At 41.7% G+C, this 7,242-nt stretch overlaps 1 protein-coding gene across 2 annotated transcripts in view; it reads left to right on the top strand.

Moving 5' to 3' along the window:
* Positions 1–498: 498 nt before the first annotated feature.
* LOC109918309 (interleukin-5 receptor subunit alpha-like) overlaps positions 499–7,242 on the top strand; it is a 54,589-nt gene continuing 47,845 nt past the window's right edge. Inside the window, exon 1 of one of the 2 annotated variants that reach the window (XM_048597751.1) lies at positions 499–743. The gene's annotated coding sequence lies outside the window, so the exon portion shown is untranslated. The remainder of the gene's footprint in view (positions 744–7,242) is intronic. The other variant, XM_048597750.1, reaches the window with a different exon arrangement.

The raw sequence follows: 7,242 nt of genomic DNA on the forward strand, positions 1-7,242 counted from the left end.
GGATCAATAAACAGGAGACATAAATTTAAAATGTTTAGAAGGGAAGAAATTCACCCTGAGGGCAGTGTGTATCTGGAACTAATATGCTAAAACGTCGGTAGAGGTGGAAACCATTACAACATTGAAGAAGTATTTAGATGAACACGAAATGCGGCAGCACACGAGGCCAAGTGCCAGAAAAATGGGGAGTAGCATAGATACAGTTCTGAGGAAGGGTCACAGGACCCGAAACGTTAACTCTGTTTTCTCCTTCACAGATGCTGCCAGACCTGCTGAGCTTTTCCAGCAACTTTGTTTTTGTTCCTGATTTACAGCATTCCATTTCTTTCGGTTTTTATTTGAGTAGCGTTGATAGGTGCTTGATGACCCGAATGGACACGATGGACCAAAGGGCCTCGTTCCCTGTTTTTCCTTCTCTGCGTACTTGTGCATTTTAAATCATCAGCCTCAGCTCCGCAGCTTTTATTTAATTGTTGCTGTGTTTTTTTTCTTGTTGCTGTCTCGCTGGAATCTGTCGCCACACGCCTCAGCATAAGCAGCTGGCATAAAGTGATGGAGCTGATAGCTGGTTACAGGGAAGGCTGTGAGTGAGTCACAAAGGAAATGGATTTTGAGACGGAGGGTTGGGTCAAAATATCCTAAATTACCTCTTATGTAAAAGAAGGCTTGGGGCAGCTGGAACGTTGGTTGGAAGACTTTGGGATTACCGTTGTGACTCAGAGCCTCGATTGGCCATCCGTCGGGTAAGTGGCTCATTTATGTCGGTGACATTCCCTAAACTGTTCGGTCTCTAGTTAGTAAGGCAGGTAAGAGGGCTGCAGTTATCGTTCACTGTCGTGGCTGCCGGATTCTCCCGCATTCAGAACCCAAACTAGGCATTTGAAACTTTAACTTCTTTATTAAATCCTGTGTTATTCAGCCGCCGCTCCCTCATTGACACCCGCACACACACACAACGCAGCCTGAGCAGGTCTTTTAAAAGAGGTGCTGCCTCTCAAACCCTACCCCGGCTTCGGGTCGATCTGCGAGATCTCACTGCACTATTTTGTGTGTTTGCCCTTCAACCAACCGCTGAAATCTAGTGCTTGCCTGCGTGGGCTCTTGCTGGGCACAATTCTTCATTTCTCCCACCCCCAACGCAACAGGGCTCTGCGAAGGGCGAGTGGTCGACTCCCCCCAACCCCTTTTTTCCTCTGTACCAGCCACTTAAGTTTGAAAGTAGGTAATTGATTGCAAACTGCTATCTGAAACTGTTTCCCTAAATCCTGAATGATGCAGTTTAAAGGCAAAATTCTTCTGATCCCTGGTTTTGGCAAGATAGACATTCCTGGCAGGATCACTGCTCATGAGCAGCCCTCAGCGGCTGTTAGAAAGGTGCTGACAGGCTTTGGCGTGAACTGCTGCAGCTCGCTGTGGTGGAAGTGTTTCCAAATAGTCATAAAGTCATTCAGCACGGAAACAGACCCTTCGGTTAACTCGCCCACGCTGACCAAGTTTCCCAAACTAAACTTGTCCCATTTTCCTGCGTTTGGCCCATATCCCTGTAAACCTTCCCTATCCATGTACCTGTCTAAATGTCTTTTAAATGTTGTACCACTTTCTCGGGTAGTTCAGTCCGCACATGAAAGACCCTCTATGTGAAAAAGCTGCCCCCCGGTCCCTTTTAAATCTTTCTCCTCTCACCTTAAAAATATATAACCCCTAGTTTTGAACTCCCCCACCCTCGGGACCTTTGCTATTCACCTTACCTATGCCCCTCATGATTTTATAAACCTCAATAAGGTCAGCGTCCTATGCTCTAGTGAAAAGAGTCCCGTCCTATCCAAGACAGCAAGGTGCAGAGCTGGATGAACACAGCAGGCTAAGCAGCATCGTAGGAACAGAAAGGCTGACGTTTCGGGCCTAGACCCTTCATTTTATAACTAAAACCTTCCATTCGTGGTAAATCTTTTCTGAACTCTCTCCAGTTTAATAATATCCTCCCTTTAGCAGGGTGACCAGAACTATATCCAATGTTCAATTTGGGGATTTAAAATGATGAAGAAATGGATACTCCTCTCAGGATGGTGTGTAATTTGGATGGAAAACTGCTCAGCCTCCAGCTATGATTTTCCCCTTCTCTGAAGAGCATTCCATTTATGACACGGGGTTTAAAACATCCAAGATTGAAAAATGAGAAGACTTTTTTTCTGACCTTGTTGCTCTCTTTATGAACTCTTGCTGTCACACCAAACATAGATTCAATTCTTTAAATTCACGATCAGAAAGATTAATGGGAATAGTGTCGTTTAGTAGCCAGCAATTACACTTCTTCAAATATGCAACATGACATAAACAATAGTATAATTGCTGGACTGACCAAATATTATTAAAGTCACGAGCTTGGCAGTTAAGTGTGCAGACCGCGCACTGTAACGCTGATAAAAAGATGTATTAGCATTGGAGACTGCTCAAGAGTAGGTTCATTGGGCTGGTATGAAGGGAATGTCTCATGGGGAGAGTGTGAGTAGATTGACCCTGTACTCGTTGAAGTGTAAAAGAATGAAGTGACCTTATTGAAAATTCATAGGGGACTTGACAGGGTAGGTTTTTTTTCACCAGTGGGAGACTCTAGGGATCAGATGACATAACCTCAGGACTGAGGGTCACACATTTGGAACTTGGTCTTTTGAGCCACGATATTGTTGAATGGTGGAGTAGATCCGATGGGCTGAATGACCTACTTCTGCTCCTGTGTCTAATTAATAAAGTATTACAGATGCTGGAAATCTGAAACGCAAACAGAAAAATGCTGGAGAAGCTCAGCAGGTCTGGCTGCATCTGTGGAGAGAAAATAGATTGAGAGTTAATATTTTGATTCCGATATTACTCTTCTTCAGAGCTGTCCTGAATGTCTCCAGCTGCTGAGTTTCTCCAGCATTTTCTATTTTTTTTGTTTTAGTGTTGCTCTGGCCATGAGATCAGAGTTATACTGCTTAATTTGTACCAATGCTTCACATTGGTATTCTCTCTGCAGGGTAACTTGCGTGGGAAATCGTGTGTATTTGTGATGTGCGTGTCTGTTTAAATACTGTAATGTTGTGTCAGTACAGCCCTGATAGATGTTATCTATGGTATAAGTAGTAGATGGTGGAGTAGTGGTAATGACATTTGATTCATCATCCAGAGATTCTAATTAATACTCTGATTTGAGTTCAATTCATTTTTATGAAATAGAAAAAGCCTTCTCTGTAATGATGACTACGCCAATGACCATCAACTGTGGCAAAAATCCATCTGGCTCACTATTGTCTTTAAGGGAAAGAAATTTGCAATTCTGACTTCAGATCCACAGCAATGTGGTTGTCCTCTGAAGTGGTCTAATGGTTACATGCATTCCGCAGGGAATTAAGGGTGACCAACAAATGCTGGCCTTGTCAAAGACTCCTAGATCCCATAAAAGAATAAATTTAAAAATAAACTTCTGCTCATTGTGTGAATTATGCTATGCAAAAGTGTTTGCTCAGAAATGTATTAGTTCTGATATAATGCTATGGATTGAGCACATTGTATTACTTTACAGCTTTGAGGAAGGCCACTTGCCTCATCGTATATATGCAGACTCTCTGAAAGTACTTCCATACATCTCACTATTAAACCTGCAATATTGATTTTAAAACTTGAAAGTTACTATTGAATTGCTTCTGGCACTCCTTTGGACAGTGCATTCCATGTCATATCACTTTATTGCCAAAAAATTACCTCATATTCCCTCTTTTTTTTTATCAATTACCTCAAGCCCGTGATCTTCCTGCAAGGGGACGCAATTCTCCCGTTTTGCTCCATCAAAAATCTTTATAGATTTGAACTGTTCTATTAAGTATCCCATTAATGTTTTGCTTTTCATGCACTCTTCTCATTGTACCGATATAATTTTCTACATGAACACAGATTTGGGCTTTTTTAAGCTAAATCACATTAACATTAATGACCGCTAGCCAGCTGAATTAACAGGCTGATGCGTTGCAAGACGACAGCACAAAGAGGAATTTATGGAGGGGCGTAATAACAGATACACAGACTTCCACAAGGAATTTATTTGATAAACACATCTCCAACGAAATGGTACGAGGTTTGATGTCAGGACGCCAGGGTGAACTCCCTTGTTCTTCTTCAAACAGTACATTGTGATCTGCCGAAATTTGTCCGAGAGAACAGACACGGTGCTGGTTTTATGTCACATTCAAAAGATAGCACTTCTGACAGCGCAACGTTCTTTTGGCGCAGCTTGGACTTCATAGACAAGGCTCTGTAGTCAGGCTTGAAGACATAATCTTTTAAAATACAGGCAAGGCTGTTACCAATTGAGCTATGGCTAGCATTTAGAATGCATTTGTATTTCCAGTATGCAAATTTACTGTTTTTTAAAATCCCCTGGGGAGATTGATATATGTATTGCAGAAGGCACTTGCTTTATTTACCTCATGTGCAGTGCTCACTCTGACTTTAATTTGTTAATTCTGCAGTTGTAGTGATCCTAGCTGCTGTTTATATTCAACACTCTCTTGACTTGCTTCAGTCCAGTGGGGCAGGTGAACCTACCCTGCCATGAGGGATAGATCCAGGATTTTGACTGAGCTACAGTGATGGAATGATGATATACTTCAAAGTCAGGGTGATGTATGACTAGGAATGATACTTACAGATGGTGGTGTCTAATTCTTTCTCCATGGTAGAGGTGTTGCTTTTAGAAGGTGCTGGTGAAGAAGTCTTGGTGAGTTGCTGTGTTGTATCTTATTGATGATATACACTTGCCACTGTGTGTCAGTGGTGAGTTGTGAAATTATTTCTGTTGATGGTGTCAAGGAAGCAGTCGATGGGAATACCAGAGACAACACAGTGTGGAGCTGGAGGAACACAGCAGGCCAGGCAGCAACAGAGGAGCAGGAAAGCTGATGTTTCAGGTCACGACCTTTCTTCAGAAATGGGTCTGAAGAAGGGTCCTGACCCGAAACGTCAGTTTTCCTGCTCCTCTGATGCTGCCTGGCCTGCTGTGTTCCTCCAGCTCCACACTGTGTTATCTCTGACTCCAGCATCGGCAGTTCTTACTATCTCGATGGGAATACCAGTCAAGTTGGGTCCCAAGGTGGAATCTGGCTTGATAAACCATATGTTTTAGTTTTGCAATTTGGCTTTGGTGGTAGTCAGATGCTGAATACATTCACATGAGGCTGCCAGTACATTTTTAATGATAGAACATCAAAGTTTATTACATGAAGAATAAAGAAATCAAAGCTATATATATGTACAACAATTTGAAAACGTCTCATGATTAACACAAAAGGAATGATTCGATGATTATTCTTCCCAGTAATGTGCTTTACAGACACAGCCTAAGTGAAGTATCACTCTTATCTTTATACTTAGATTTCTTATGTAACCAACAAGGTTCTAAGATTTTCCTTTCAGACTTTTTGCGCATTCATCAGATGAGATTCCCACCATTTCTCTCCGAGATGCAAATACACAGGTTAACCGAACATTAGGAAAAGCTTGGAATTTTTCCCAACACTTCTCCTTGAACAGTTAAAAACCTAAGAAATTCTTTTCAGCCTAAAGACTTCCACCAACTCAGTTCCTTTCTGCTGGTATAACCTTTTCTTCTGAACTCAACCCATGAATAGGTCCTGATAATCTGTTTTGTTTTATAGTCAGTAAAGTTCATCTGCATAAGCACTTGATTAAGTAACTCCCAAAAGCTTGCTAGTTATTTAACTTATTACAGGCATTATTGAAAATTGTGTTTGAACTCCCTGCCAATAAAGGACTTTCTGACCCCATAGCAAGTAAGGCTCCCCCTCACAAAACACAAAAGAAAAATTTCCTTTAGAAGCAAAAATTTCAATGATATTACATTACAAAACTTTATAACAATGGATCAGGTATTGATTAAATGAGATGCTTTGTATTGCATTGAGATTCTTGCGTGCTGTTGGAGCTGCACACATCCAGGCAAGTGAAGAGTCTTACATCACACTCCTGAGTTACAGAATCATAGAGTCATAGAGTTGTACAGCATGGAAACGGAACCTTTGGTCCAACTTGTCCGCGCTGACCAGATATCTGAAATTAATCTAGTCCTATTGGCCACCATTTGGCCCATATCCCTCTAAACCCTTCCTATTCATATACCCATCGAGGTGCCTTTTAAATGTTGTAATTGTGCCAGCCTCTACTACTTCCTCTGGCAGCTCATTCCATACACACATCACCCTCTGTGTCAAAAAGTTGCCCCGTAGATCAATTGCACGAGAAGTCAGAAGTCTCAGAAGATTGCAGCGCTGAAAGATTTTATAAGAGTTCGGGAGCATTATGCCAATGAAGGACGAAGGAGCTTCAAATGCATTGGTTAAGAATGAATTGGAAGTGGAGTGCAAGTGACAAGTTTTATTTTCTCACCTTTTGGGAACAGAGCTTTGTAAGATACCACATTGGAGGCTCAATAAGATTATCTAGTGGGAGTCTAAATGCACACACACACACACACACACACACACACAAATTGCAGCCACTATTTATTACAATGAGATGGATAAGTCCAACATCTTAATGAAATCACACTCCTGGTGCAGACCAATATATAACAATTGTGCACTTTCGATATTTTTAATCGATCTGTTTAGATGAGTGATGAGGCACCACTAGAACAGGTGGGACTTGAGCCCAGGCCTGCCTGGCTCAGAGGTAGGGACACTACCACTACACTGCAAAAAATTATGCACTTTAAAGTTGTACCAATGAGGAGGGCCATGTTATGACATTAAAGCACATTAAAGCACTTTCTGAATAACTGCGAGCCATGTTTGTCACTTCGTGCCAATCAATATTTTAGAAAGAACAAAAGACTTGCATTTATGTACCACCTATTGTAATATGGACCATCCCAAAAGTGCTTTACAGCTTATTTAGCATCTTGCAATGAGCATTGTTAAGCATGGGGTATCAGATGACGCAATTTAATGATAGCCAGATTATATGATTTTGGTGTTGTTTGAGGGATAGATATCTGCTGGATCACACAGGCCATGGAGAAACCACAGGCTCTGAAACAATGCTGTGGAATGTTTTACATTCAGAAGGAAGAAAGGACCACAATTCAGTAGTTCACCCACAAGACAACACCTATGACATAACAAGGTATAGAGCTGGATGAACACAGCAGGCCAAGTAGCATCAGAGGAGCAGGAAAGCTGACGTTTTGGG

The sequence above is a fragment of the Rhincodon typus genome, chromosome 6 (genome assembly GCF_021869965.1).
Source record: "Rhincodon typus isolate 14 chromosome 6, sRhiTyp1.1, whole genome shotgun sequence".
Lineage (NCBI taxonomy): Eukaryota > Metazoa > Chordata > Chondrichthyes > Orectolobiformes > Rhincodontidae > Rhincodon > Rhincodon typus.